Source organism: Bufo bufo, chromosome 10 (assembly GCF_905171765.1).
Source record: "Bufo bufo chromosome 10, aBufBuf1.1, whole genome shotgun sequence".
Taxonomy (NCBI): Eukaryota; Metazoa; Chordata; class Amphibia; order Anura; family Bufonidae; genus Bufo; species Bufo bufo.
The window spans coordinates 134,263,101-134,276,765 of NC_053398.1; the positions used below are offsets into that span (position 1 = coordinate 134,263,101).

Below are 13,665 nucleotides of genomic sequence, written 5' to 3' on the forward strand. Positions count from 1 at the left end.
TTTCCGTTTTTCTGTTCCGTTGAAAGATAGAACATGTCCTATTATTGCCCGCAAATCACGTTCCGTGGCTGCATTCAAGTCAAAGGGTCCGCAAAAAAAAAAAAACGGAACACATACGGAAATGCATCCATATGTCTTCCGTATCCATTCCGTTTTTGCGGAACCATCTATTGAAAATTTTATGCCCAGCCCAATTTTTTCTATGACATTACTGTATACTGTATATGCCGTACACGGAAAAACGGAACAGAAACGAAAACACAACAAAAAACGGAACAACGGATCCGTGAAAAACGGGCCATGACTGAAAAAGCCATACGGTCGTGTGAAAGAGGCCGAATGGGGTGAGCACAGAGACGTGAAACCCTGGGAAAGTTTTCCTGCGGTTCTAAATTGCGTCTTGCACTCGCATGCAATGTAATCGTCTTGGCCTGTGTGCACACTGCGCTGCTTCTGACTCTTAAATAATTTACTAAAAAGCGGCACGTCTCCTCCTGACTGCGAAAAGGAGCTCATCCCGACTCTGCGACTCTGCTACCAACTCTGCAGACATCTCAGAAATGTATCGGCGGCGTTCCTCCTAGGACAGCAGTCTTCTTCTTCGCAGTCGTCACGTCTCCCCTGAAATACCTTACGAGAAGAGATGAGATAGACGAGAGAAAATCTGTTCTCACGGCTGCTCTTTTGGCTTTGCCGCTGATCCCTGCCAAGTCTACCTAACTTCTGACCTGTTAAAAGCACCATCTGCAACTCAAGGCGATGCTGATCGCGGTATCATGATAAATGTGGGGCTGTAATTGCAGCGGCCTTGGATACAGTCACATTTCATGGAGATGTGTATCATGCCTGGGATGCTGCACAAATGCTCTTTTTCTATCCACGCGTCGTGTGCAAGGGAACTGCTCAACAATGGGGGCAAGGGGGTCCGCAGAGGCCGAGGGAGTTTGCATTGCAAAAATTCCTCTGCAAGGACTGTTCTATAATGCAATGAGAATAGAAGCAAGCAATGCCACTGGGTCCTCTTTATCAATAGGACTGTGCTACAGGGTATGGGCAATGCCCAAGGGCCAGGCCGCCGAGGGGCTCAGTGACTCTATTGGTAGAGCAGATGATGTCTGGGGCTTTTGTCATTTTTCCTAAGATGGGCCGATTTTTGCTAAATGCCCAGAAATCAGGCATGTGATATGGCGAACCATCCTATCTGTTAAAGGAGAAGTCTGGTCCAGAAAACCCATCTTAAAATATCCTATATAAGGGAATTTCGATTTTAAGGGGGTGCCCCACAATAAGAATTTATCACCTATCCACAGAACCTGTGGGGGTCTAACCATTGGGACCCGTATTGATCACCAGAACGGTGTCCCGGAGTGTCCCTTAAAAAACCACAATACTGAGCCCCATCTAAGCTGCCCCGCCTTCTGTCAGTTTGGACATGCCTACAACATGAGGTCACTTTTAGTTTTTTCCGGGGCCACTTTAAGTTTTCAGTTCGTCCCCGCAAACGTGTCATATTGATATCAATGGGCACTATATGCAGTACTTTATTTCACCTATAGGGGGAATCAAACACTTTCTACCCTGTTCCTCTGCAGATCACAGCAGATGGCTGGAGTTCCCGATTTTGAGGAACCCCTTCTGACCAAAACCCTTTTTAAAGAAGCACTCCAATGTTTATTCGGAAATTATTCCACGACCGCTCATGCGGGTTACACATCAGGAATCTGGAAGATCAGGCAGTTCTGTGCTAGACCATTGAACTCAAGGGGCCACTGAACGCAGTGTTAAAGGCATGTGTATAGTGCGTTATAATCGGCTGATTCCCGGTGACTAGTTAAGGGTAAAATGTTAAGTGGTTAAAGCCTGGCGGACCGGCGGCCTTGGTTATGAGCTGTCGGTGGCCCGGCGGCTTCTTATTTGCAGATTCTCTTACACCCATAGACTGTTTTGAATGCTAATGTGAGCGCTCCAATTAAGGAATGAAAAAAGCGCTATTTTCCATGCTGAGATTTTCTACTGAATCGGCAAAGACCTAAAGAGCCTGAAGCTTTTCAGGGAAGACCAAAGATTAAACAAACAGGGCCCAGTGAACATGGAAGTGAGCGATGCGCTCACGGGGAGGACGCAAAACAAAGGTACAGTCAATTCAGTGATACCGAAGCCAAAGTGGTGTCCGGGCAAAACCGATTGTAGGGAAATTGTCACAATCCCAGTTTTCTGCCCACAAATTCTGCATTTTAAAAACAACTATTTAAAAATATCAAGATTCGAATAAACATTTGCATTTGCTGACACAATCGTGAGTAGCCAGTCTCAGGATACGAGGCCTGACCATGACCCCTTCCCAATTCATATGGTTTTACAGTAAGATTACTGCAGTCTTGTACTGACTGAGGGTGCACTAGAGAAGAAGCTGGCAATGTTAAGTGCTTTTGGTACCCAGCCCTGGTTTAGAAAGACACATTGGTGATCATATGATACAAGTAAATGGGTGATTTCTTGAGTTCTCCAGTACCTCCTGAGTCCTCCATTTTTCGAAATTAGAAGCTTATGGTGGTCAACAGCGCTGAGCAAAGGGTCAATACTCATATTGCATGGTTTCCATTTTCCTCACGATCTCTTCAATAGCTGTCTGACGATCTCCAGACAATCCCATGCAAGTGCACGTTTATGGGAGAGGGCTCAGCTGGGGAGAGAGGAGACACCTCTGGTAGCAGATAAAAGAGGTCCATGTGCCTGATTCTTTCCTCTACCGAAATCTCGATGGAGAGATGGGGGCTCCCAAACACACTAGACCATTGTCAACCCATCCAACTGAAAATGACTGGTTCCAACAACACTCTAATGTGTATGGGGTGGGCCTTTACAAACCAAAGAGCCCACAGACTCACTCCATTCTGTCCACAAGCCTAACAGCATTACTAAAAGAAACAAAGCAGCCAACCAAAGGTTCCTTCAGTTCTTCTTACCTAGAATAGATGGAAAGGGCTACCTTTTCTAGGAACTCCAGTCAAAGGAGTATGGAGGAAGTTCAGGTCTATGAGCGCTGTGCTCTCTCCAGGGGACAAGTCTATATAATGCTGTAGACTGAGACCCAAGGAAGGGCAAAGCATCCATAGACCACCCAACTTCGATGACTGGAGCTCATGGAACTTGATATGAGAGGTCTCTTGATATGGCTATTGTGGGCACTAAAGTATTTTTGTTCATTGCAGTATCTAAGCATGATGGTATGAACAGGCTCCATATTGAATACCCCATGTGCCAATACATTATATAAACAAAAAAGCAAAACAGATCTACCAAGATGCCTACCATGGCAAGCAGTAGTTAATCTGCTTGCGTTTAACCCTTCCATTGGACCCACCTACCAGCGCCATACTCCCCTCCCCACACCTCTTTCTACAGTATAAAGCAAAAGCCTTAACTTTCAACTTGCAAGTGTGGGGCGACAAACGGAGCTTCCTAGCGATTTAAGTCGCTTCAAAGAGATCCCATTTATTTGTTGTTGATTTTAGAAGATGTTTTTGAGTGAATGCAAAACAGATAATTAATTATGTTGATTGCCGAATGCTGAATCACGTCCTAATGTTACCTGAGAGAGGAAAACATCTTCTAGAGCCTAATGTGTTTTCACCCTCAAGTACGAATCACGACAAAACCAAATTCTTCCTCCCCGGTTGATTTCCAAACAGGAATTATTAAAAAAAATAAAAAAATAAGGATCATTGGGAGGTAAAGAAGTGGAAGATGTGGGAATATGCATGTAATTGTATGTTGGGTGAAGACAGGATTACGTCTTATGGTTAATGTGCTTTGTGCTCCTTCCAGAGGGTGTCCTGCGTTGGTTCTGATGTTCTAATCCCGTAACTACAATGTATAATATTTACATTTCTGTCTTCCTCCTATCACAGAAGGATGACCTACATATGTCACTTGAAGGAGAGCAAGCGCTTTCTGAAAGCTATAATCAGCGTGCATTTAAGACAATAGCAACACGGCAAAAACAAACAGGGAGCCTTCATTTCCCATCTAAATGAAGGGTTCTCGACCCAAGCAGGTGGAGGAAAATGGGGCCATTTTGTTGGTGGTACCATGATGTCACCTTTAGGTTGCATCCAATTTTTGCTTCGACAGATGAGTTACTAGGACACGTTATAGCTGTAAGTGAGATGGGCGACGTCAGGGATTAGGGCTCAATATGACGGATACATTAACCGTTCCTGACGCATAGCAGCTGTTGGCTTCTTTGTTATGATCTATTGTTTGTGCCTGTCTTACATTGCCCGGATATCTTTTATAGGCAACGTAATAAACAAGTCCTTGGTCACCAGGGAAAATTTCAGATGTTAAAAACTGACAACACCAAACCTAAACATTTGCTACAAGGATCCAGTTGTCTATTTGGATCATAGAGATGAGCCACACCCTTTATTGTGGTTTTCAGACTTGACTCTACTCAACATGACATCACCCTTTCCCCATCCCAGTGATGTGATGTCTCTCAAAGTCTTAGACTGTAGTGGATGATCTCACAGTTCAGTAGGGTTGGGCTTTAACATAGAAGACTAAAGAATAACAATTTGGTCAACATTATCTATGGTGGCTGCATCTGAAAACGGATGGTCCCAAAGCTGTCCAATAAGAGCCAAACCCCTTTTTCAGTAGACTTAGTCCAAGACTGAGAGAGTCACATAAGCAATGAGAAGGTAAACAATGGATTGAAGCTGGTAGTCAACTTATGCTCAACTGACATTAGAACATTGGAGGCCAGATTCACCATTTTTGCAGGGCTGGTCGATAGTCAGATGACATCATCTCTCCCCTGAAATCATACCCCAATCCTTTTGTTCTCCTTGAAGATAAGCCACCACGAGAAGTCTCTGGCAGCAACTTTCTCCTCTCTCCCCATTGACAACAGAAACACGCTTAGTGTGTATGTGTATGTGTAAGTCAGAAAAGATAGCTATCAGGCGACCTTCAAGCAGGCCATACACTGTATGTGATGGTTTGTGAGCTGAAAATGACAATTGTGTATTTGGGCCTCGAGACTCTTCCCCAATAGCAGATGTTGGAGCAGAATAGGGTTGGCTACATAGGATTTCAATTGCCTGATCTTTTTGTTTTTCAGGTATTGCTGAGCTCACCGCTGCGTTCCTTCTTTTTAAGAATGTTCCAGTTGTTTTGGCCACGCCTAATGTTTTTGCTATCTCTCTGATGGGTTAGTTTTTTCAGCCTAATGATGGCTTGCTTCACTGATAGTGACAGCTCTTTGTATCTCATCTTGAGAGTTGACAGCAACAGATTCCAAATGCAAATAGCAGACTTGAAATGACCTCTGGACCTTTTATCTGCTCATTGTAATTGGGATAATGAGGGAATAACACACACCTGGCCATGGAGCAGCTGAGAAGCCAATTGTCCCATTACTTCTGGTCCCTTAACAAGTGGGAGGCACATATGCAGACTGTTGTAATTCCTACACCGTTCTCCTGATTTGGATGTAAATACCCTCAAATTAAAGCTGACAGTCTGCAGTTAAAGCACATCTTCGTTTCATTTCCAAACCCATTGTGATGGTGTATAGAGCCAAAAATGTTAGAATTGTGTCGATGTCCCAATATTTATGGACCTGACTGTATATATGAAATACCTATCACAGTAACATAGTTTATAAGGCCGCAAAAAGACATCTGTCCATCCAGTTTGGCCTGTTATGCTGCAAGTTGATCCAGAGGAAGACAAAAAAACAAACTGTGAGGTAGAAGCCAATTTTCCCCACTTAACTGGGATTTTCCATTTTTACTTTTTTGTTTTTAACTCCCCGTCTTCCCATAATCCTAACTTTTTTTATTATTCCATTCACATAGCCTTATGATGGCTTATTTTTTGCGGGACAAGTTGTACTTTCTAATGGCACCATTTACAGTTGCATACCATGTAGTAGGAAGCGGGACAAAAATTCCAAATGGGGCAGAATTGCGAAAAAACGCAATTCTGATAAAGGTTTTTATTTTATTTTTTTACACTGTACACTATAGTTCGGTTCCAACAATACCACACTTGCGTTTTAATACTGATTTTTTTTTTTAAACCTTTGAGGAAAAAAAAATGTTTATTTCATAACCATATTCTGACCCCTATAATTTTTTTGTAGCTATGTGTACGGGGCTGTGTGAGGGCTCATTTTTTTGTGGGACGATCTGTTCTTTTCAGTGATACAAATTTTAAGTGTGTGCAACAATTTGATCACTTTATATAAAAAAATAATTGGGTAGTTGAAGTGACAAAAAATGGCAAATTGGCTGTTTTTATTTTTTTCCCTGCTACGCCATTTGTCGTATGCCATTAATATTGTTATATTTTAATAGTATGGGCATTTACGCACGTGGCGATGCCCATGATGTTTATTTTTTTATTGGTTAAGTATTTTTATTTTAAGGAAAGGGGGGCGATTTGAACTTTTAGGTTTTGTAAAAACTTTTTTTTTACTTTTATTAAGTCACCTTGGGTGACAATAACTGGCAATCATTCGATTGCCCATAGTATTCAGTGATGGCAAAATAGCCATCATTGAAGACTTAATTTGCTTAGTGGCCTGTATTGATATATACATCTAATTGACTCTGAAGCCGGCTAGAGGCTTCGGTCAATTAGTGCAAGGTAATAGGTTCCCCGATCTTAGCCAGGGAAAGCTGTTACCAGATCGGAAGCGCCCGACTTCCGATTCCAGTCTGCGCAGATGCCGTGGTCACATTTGACCACGGCATCTGTAGGGTAAGATGTATGCGATCAGCCTTATGGCTGATTGCATACAAGTGCCACTGGTCTCTGCTAATTAAAATAGCAGAAACCCCGCTGCACGTGCGAGCGGGCGCCATGTTTTGGGAATCGGAGCCATGATGTACAGCTACCTCATGGGTCCTTAAAGGGTTAAGGGGAAAAAAATTCCTTTCCGATTCCAATCAGGCAATCAGAGTAACTCCCTGGATCAACCACCCATCTCTAATAGCTATAACTTCAGAAATACATCCAGGCCCCTCTTGAACTCTTTTAGTGAACTCACCATCGCCACCTCCTCAGGCAGAGAGCTCCATAGTTTCACTGCTCTTACCGTAAAGATTAAGAATTAAAGATCTATCATGTGAGCATCAGACAAAGATTTCAAACATGGCTGACTTATTTCCACACAATGAAAGATCCTGGTCAAATATATTTGAAATTGGCCATTGTCATAGGTTAGCCAAAATGATCAATCATTGCCAAATTTCATCCACTAAACATTCATTATGGTTCAAACTGTCAATTTTTATCAACTAGTCTACTGTATAGGGAACCTTTACTGGAACCAGAATGTGCTGTACATCAATAATAGTAGCAGTGGTAATGTACAAAAAAATACTCAGCCAGAGTCCTTTAAATGACAGGGTTCAGGTAGTTTAGGGCATCAACCTTCCCTCTGATACAATATATCCTGTTTATGTTGCTCAGTAATGGTAAGATTGCTCGCTTGGCTCTACAAACGTTGACTTTTGAGACACTTGTATTTCACCCGAATGGCAATTGTGTCAAGGGGGTTATTCACAAAAGTATGGCAGCCATTAGCATTCTAAGCGACGTTCATTTAAATGTCCATTAACCACCACTCACATCTATCTCGGTGTAGAGGGTATCCCCCAGAGTGGCATGGCAGCCTCCCAAAGTGGTCATAAATTCTCAACTGACTTCAGTAAATCTCAGTCTATATTTGGCATGAGTTTTGGATGTATGTCTGCGGAGAATTTAGAATGCATCTCGCTCTTTTTCGGTCTCTAAGTGATACCAGCTTCTGCAATTGCAGCCAACTTCAATTAACCAATGTGATGCCAAATCTTCTGGTATAAGAAGCTTTCCGTACAGAAATCACTGAGAATCCAATAAATACGACTTGAGTCAAGAACCTCTCTGTTTTAGGGACACGTCCTATTGCTCCATAACACATCATTATGTAACCTTATCTGCAGCTCATATAATATCCTTCAGGAGTGCTATACTGTAAATTTAGCATAATCAAATGTTCCTCATCCTCTTTTAGGGTCTAAAAATATGGCGCTGCATTGAAAATTACATATATCGCCTGCCGCTTACACTGCTGTTCTAAAACCTCTCCCAAGGCAGCTTCAGTCATGCAAATTGCATTCAACGACTTACCTCCATGAGGTTCTGGACGTTGTGTTGATTATGATGAACAGTTTATGCTGACTGACGCATGAGTCACCAGTATTTAAAGTAAGATATTTATTGTACAATTGCATTCCTTTTGCCAATTTTTTACTGCGCCTCCTTTGGACCATCTTGTGTTTCCGACTCGCTCATGCATGCAAAGATTTTTTAAAGGAAAAGTTCCTTTCTCTGTCTTTCCATCTGACCCAACCAACTTTGCCTACTGAATTCAAAGTCCCAAAGGGAACATGACCTAGTCCCCCAGTCCTGAGAGCTACTGATATGGCCCCATGCAACAAAACAGGCTCCCCACTATCAAATTTAAACTCCTTTAACCAGTGTCCCAACAGTCATAGTGGAGCACAGTTTCAAAATGGCTTTCTATGGAATGGGGATTGTTGAGAAGACACCAGTCTACTGGAAAATAACAATCACAATGCACAAAATATCCTCGCAATCTCAGTAAATTTCCCTTTTCTTTAAGAAATGATTGCATCTTGTGTTCCTCGCCTCATTTTTTCCCCCTCTCCATGCATTTACTTACCTTGAAATTAATCAAGTCCGGACATTGTCAATATCTGTTCCAATGCACAGACTATGCAGGTAATATTTATTGCTGAGGCAAAAAATAATAAAATATACACTTGAGGTTAATAGATAAATTGATATGCGCATAGAAGACCATAAACAAAAGATACTAATATATGACAGAAAGCTCGATACCAGCTCAATCAGAACATAAATATGGATTTGGTGATACAAATGGACTCTGGAATCTAAATTCCAATCATGTCAGCTCTGTAATTTTAAAAATAAGAAATCGAAGAGGAGGACAAAATAGGCTTCATATGAATGCATATTGTTAAGGAGCGGGGGAGGGGTACTGCTAGATCGTCAACACTCTGCATGAAATTTACACTGAAATATGCTAAAATGTGATGAATGTGAATCTCTATGATTCGGACCTGCATCCTTTCTTTGGAAAGGTACTGTAAATAGAGAGTGGTAATGAACCAATAAGTAAAACAATAGAGCTGAGCAATGTTGCTTGTTGACTTGGTATTCGAGAACAGAAAGAAGGATTTCACTAGGTTCACTGTCATCTTCATATTTCACATATGACGGATGACAACACTTTGAAAAGAAAAGGTTTTAGCAGACCCTCAACTGATCGAGAATGAGCCAGTCGTAGACCAACCCTTAATAAAGAGTTGACTACACATACGTGGCTTCCATCAAATTCATGGGAGTTAAGAGAAAGTACAAGTGCCCTTATTCATAGGAAAATGAAGTTTCATTTTAATGGAATGAAATGGACATGTAAAGGTCTGGACTAGCACTGGTCCAATCTTCAATGAGGAGTAGACTACATATACGTAGCTTCCGTTGAATTAATGGGAGTTATGGGAACCTATCACTCATATCACTCATAGGATACTGATACTAACATTCATTTCAGTAGACAAAGGCTTAAAAAATGTGGTGGTTCAATCGTCAATAGAGAGTTGACCAAATTTACATGGCTTTTGTTCAATTAATGAGAGTCATGGGAACCTGCAAGTCCATTCACTGATAGGATACCATATCTAAGGTTAATTTTAGTGGAGAATGGCTGCAAAAAATGTGGTGACCATCTATCTCATTGAAGGTTCAGACTAGGGCTGGTCCAATCTTCAATGAATACACAGGATTCCACTGAATTCATTGGAGTTGTCTGAACCTACAAGTGCCCTCACTTATAGGATATGTCAGTTGACATATGTTGTTGCTTGCCTCTTTACTAGGGACCTGGACCAGGACTGATACAACTTTAATAAAGGGATGACCACATACGCAAAGCTTCCATTTAATAAGTGGGGTTTATGAAAACCTACCACCCTCACCCATACAATACTACAATCAATATTAATTTCAGTGGAGATTGTCTGAAAATATGTGGCAGTCACCTCTCCATTAAGGGGTCAGGAGTGGGCCTGCCCAACCTACAATAAAGCAATGACCACATATGGGTGGTTTCTTTCGAAGGAAGGTGAGTTCTGGGAACCTACAAACTCCCTTACTCATGGGAAAGTGTAACAGTTATTTCAGTGGAGACTGACTGCATATATGTGGTGGCCACCTCTTCAACAGGACTGGTCCAATCATCAGTGAACAGTTGACTTCATACACATGGCTTCCATTGAATTAATTGAAGTTATGGGAACCTACAAGTGCCAGCACTTACAGGGTTCTCTTATTTAGATTAATTTCAGTAGACGATGGCTGCAAACACATGGTGGTCATTTTCCACTGGTCCAATTTTCAAAAGAGAGCTGACCACATATACAGGTGAAACTCGAAAAATTAGAATATCGTGCAAAAGTCCATTTATTTCAGCAATGCAAATTAAAAGGAATTAATTAATGCAGTTTAAAATTAGAATTTTGTGAAAAGGTTCAATATTCCAGCCTCAAAGTGTCACACTCTAGTCAGTTAATTATTTCATACCCCCTGAGCAAAGGGTACCTCAAAATTGTGACTTTGGGGTTTCATAAGCTGTAAGCCATAATCATCCAAATTATAACTAATAAAGGCTTGAAATATCTCGATTTGCATGTGTTTTACCTGTACATAGCTTACATTCAATTAATTGTAGTTGTGGGAACCTACATACACCTGTGATCTCACAGAATGCTGCAACTAACATGAATTTCAGTGGAGAATGGCTAAAAATATGCTATTGGTCACCTTTTTACATAGGGTACAGAAGGGGACTAACACAATCTTCAATAAAGTGATGGTCATGTATTTGTGGTTTCCATTGAATACATTGAAGTTATGGGTACCTATAAGTGCCCTCACTCATAGGACTACAACCTCCATCCATTTCAGTGAAGCCTGTCTACAAAGGGGTGGTACAGTATGTGGTGGCCACCTAACCACTGAGGTCCTGGACTAGGGCTGCCCAACGTTCAATGGAGTGAAGAAGGCACTGAGAACCTACCATCCTCACTCATAGGATACTACAAACCTACATTCATTTCAGTGGAGACTGGTTATCTCTCCACTGGGGGTCCACACTATGGCTGGCCCAAACTTCAGCGGAGAGCTGACTAGATGTATGGGGTTTCCATTCAATTTTGGGGAGTATGGGAGCCATGTGGCATCCCGATCTACCGTTAAAAGAACAGTATAACACCAAAACCATGCAAATGGGGGACCTATTAGCAGTTCTAAAAATGGTGGACATCAGTGTTGGGTGGCCAATGAGAAACTATCCATCCATCTGGGTAGTATTTGGTGGCAGGGCAATGGTAGTGATGAGTCTTGTTCTCTTGATGCCCAAGGCAGAGGGGTTCTGAATGCCCCAACACAAAAAAGTTGCTAAAGGGTCAATCATTTATTTACTTGCCCCCTCTCTTTAACCGAATCCCTAGCGGTCTTCCTGACAGTACATTCCGCCCTCCACATATATGCAGTTCGCAATGCCATGCACTTCCAGAAATCGCACCCTCCCTTACATAGCACTTTAGCCTACTCTGCCTACCCCTTGTCCCATCCCTATATGTTCCATCCATGCAGGTCTAGAGAATCCAGTTCATCTGACTTGTATTGGTTTTAATCTGTAATAACGAATAAAGCCCCTTATGTAAGAGTCAGGTGTCTGGGTTAATATACTGATCCATAGCAATGCAGACCTTACTGTTGAGATTACCCCCCTCCAACGCTCGCAGCGAGGGCTGGCAATAGTAAATTTCATTACGTCTGAGTAGCGGGAGGGGGGGGGGGGCTGAGCTACAAAACAGTAATCCTGTCTTTCAGCACAAATGTTATAGGAAGCTATGAATTCGGTAGATGTGAATGGGATGTTAGTACATGTTTTACTAAGGTATTATAATGGCAGCCTATTATTAGATCACATTAATCATTACTGTGCCAAAGGCACTGACAGGCTCGCTGAATACGATTGAAGGGGTTGTAATGGATATAAATTACCTATTGTGTGATAAAAGGATTTTTACTAAGAAGGTAAGAATAAAACAGCAAATTCAAGTCTGACTGCCGTAGTAAAAAAAAAAAAAAGAAACCCAAAAATAAAAGTAAGTCAGACTCAGGGAAATTCTCATATTCGGGAGGTAAGCAGTTTTTAAACAAGGTGGCCCATAAGACACATAAATTGTATACTATGCAAAATTAATTTCTTGATGCATAATGCTATCAGGTTGGAGCAGCAGCGGCTTCTATCCAGGAAGTGATTTTCTAGACGGCTAAATCTCTTTAGCACGGTGACATTCTGTGAAGTGACAGCACAAAACGCTCTCCCCGTTTCTGCCACCTAGTCTGAAATCATTCCCGTGCTGGAGAGGGTATGTGCTTCTTGATTGCAATCGTCTATAGACTCGCCCCTAGTATGTTTCCAGCTCAACAGAAACGTCTCGGAGGTGCCGACGTCTTCCGCTGGACATGTTAACTAGAGGACCCCAAGTAATGAGTCTGCAGATTGCAGACTGAGGCTATATTCACACAACTGTAAGTGTTTTGCGGTCCGCAAGTTGCGGATACCAGCCGTGTGTGCGTTTCGCATTTTGCGGACCGCACATGGCCGGCGCTATATAGAGAATGCCTATTCTTGTCCCCGGTTGCGGACAAGAATAGGACATTTGCTATATTTTTTTGGCGGGGCCAACGGATGCGGACAGCACATGGTATGGTATGCTGTCTGCATCTTTTGAGGCCCCATTGAAATGAATAGGTCCACACCTGTTCCGCTAAATTGTGGAACGGATTTGGATCGCACCCTGAACCTCATGTCAGGTGTATGGGAGTTGTCATATTTGACATGCCTATTTTAGTAAATACTTGCATTCCCAATAAAAAAATCTGCAGCACTTTTTTAAGGATCGTTTGCCATCCCTCTGTCATTCTTAAAGGAATTCTACAGTGTACTGTTTGTCTGTCGTTTTGCCTAGAAATTTATGACAAAAGCGACAATTGTAGTGGTCGCTAGTGAAAGGATTTTGATATCTTAGAGCGTGTCACAAAATGGGTGTGGAGTCACTGTGTCACTGAACAGATGTGACACGGCGTTACATCAAAGGGTGTTACCCAAGTAGCCCCCATGTACAGGGATCTGGACTCCACTGCGGGAGAATCATTAGGTCACTGTCTCTTGACGTAGTCTCTGTTCAGTGACAGTTGATCCAGGCGGATCAAGACAAACTGGTGTGTGGCACCAAGGGGACAGGCTAGAGCGTAGTCAGTGGACAGGCAGAGCTCCGTTCAATCCAGTAAACAGGCAGGAGGTCAAGGCAAGCGGCTCAGGTTCAATACGGGAGATAGGCTGTAGTCAGATCAGGAAGCACAAGGTCAAATTCGGTAAACTGGCAGAGGTTGAGCATGGGAAATCAGAATGGAAGAACAGTGTAACTTCACATATACTAGCAAGCTAGAGAACCTATTGCTCAGGCACCCTCCTACAGGGGAAAG

The 13,665-nt window shown here is 42.3% G+C and overlaps 1 protein-coding gene across 3 annotated transcripts in view; it reads right to left on the reverse strand.

Annotated features, from left to right (window-relative positions):
• ZNF536 (zinc finger protein 536) overlaps nucleotides 1–13,665 on the reverse strand; it is a 569,889-nt gene that overhangs the window by 455,643 nt on the left and 100,581 nt on the right. The gene's annotated exons all lie outside the window — the stretch shown is intronic.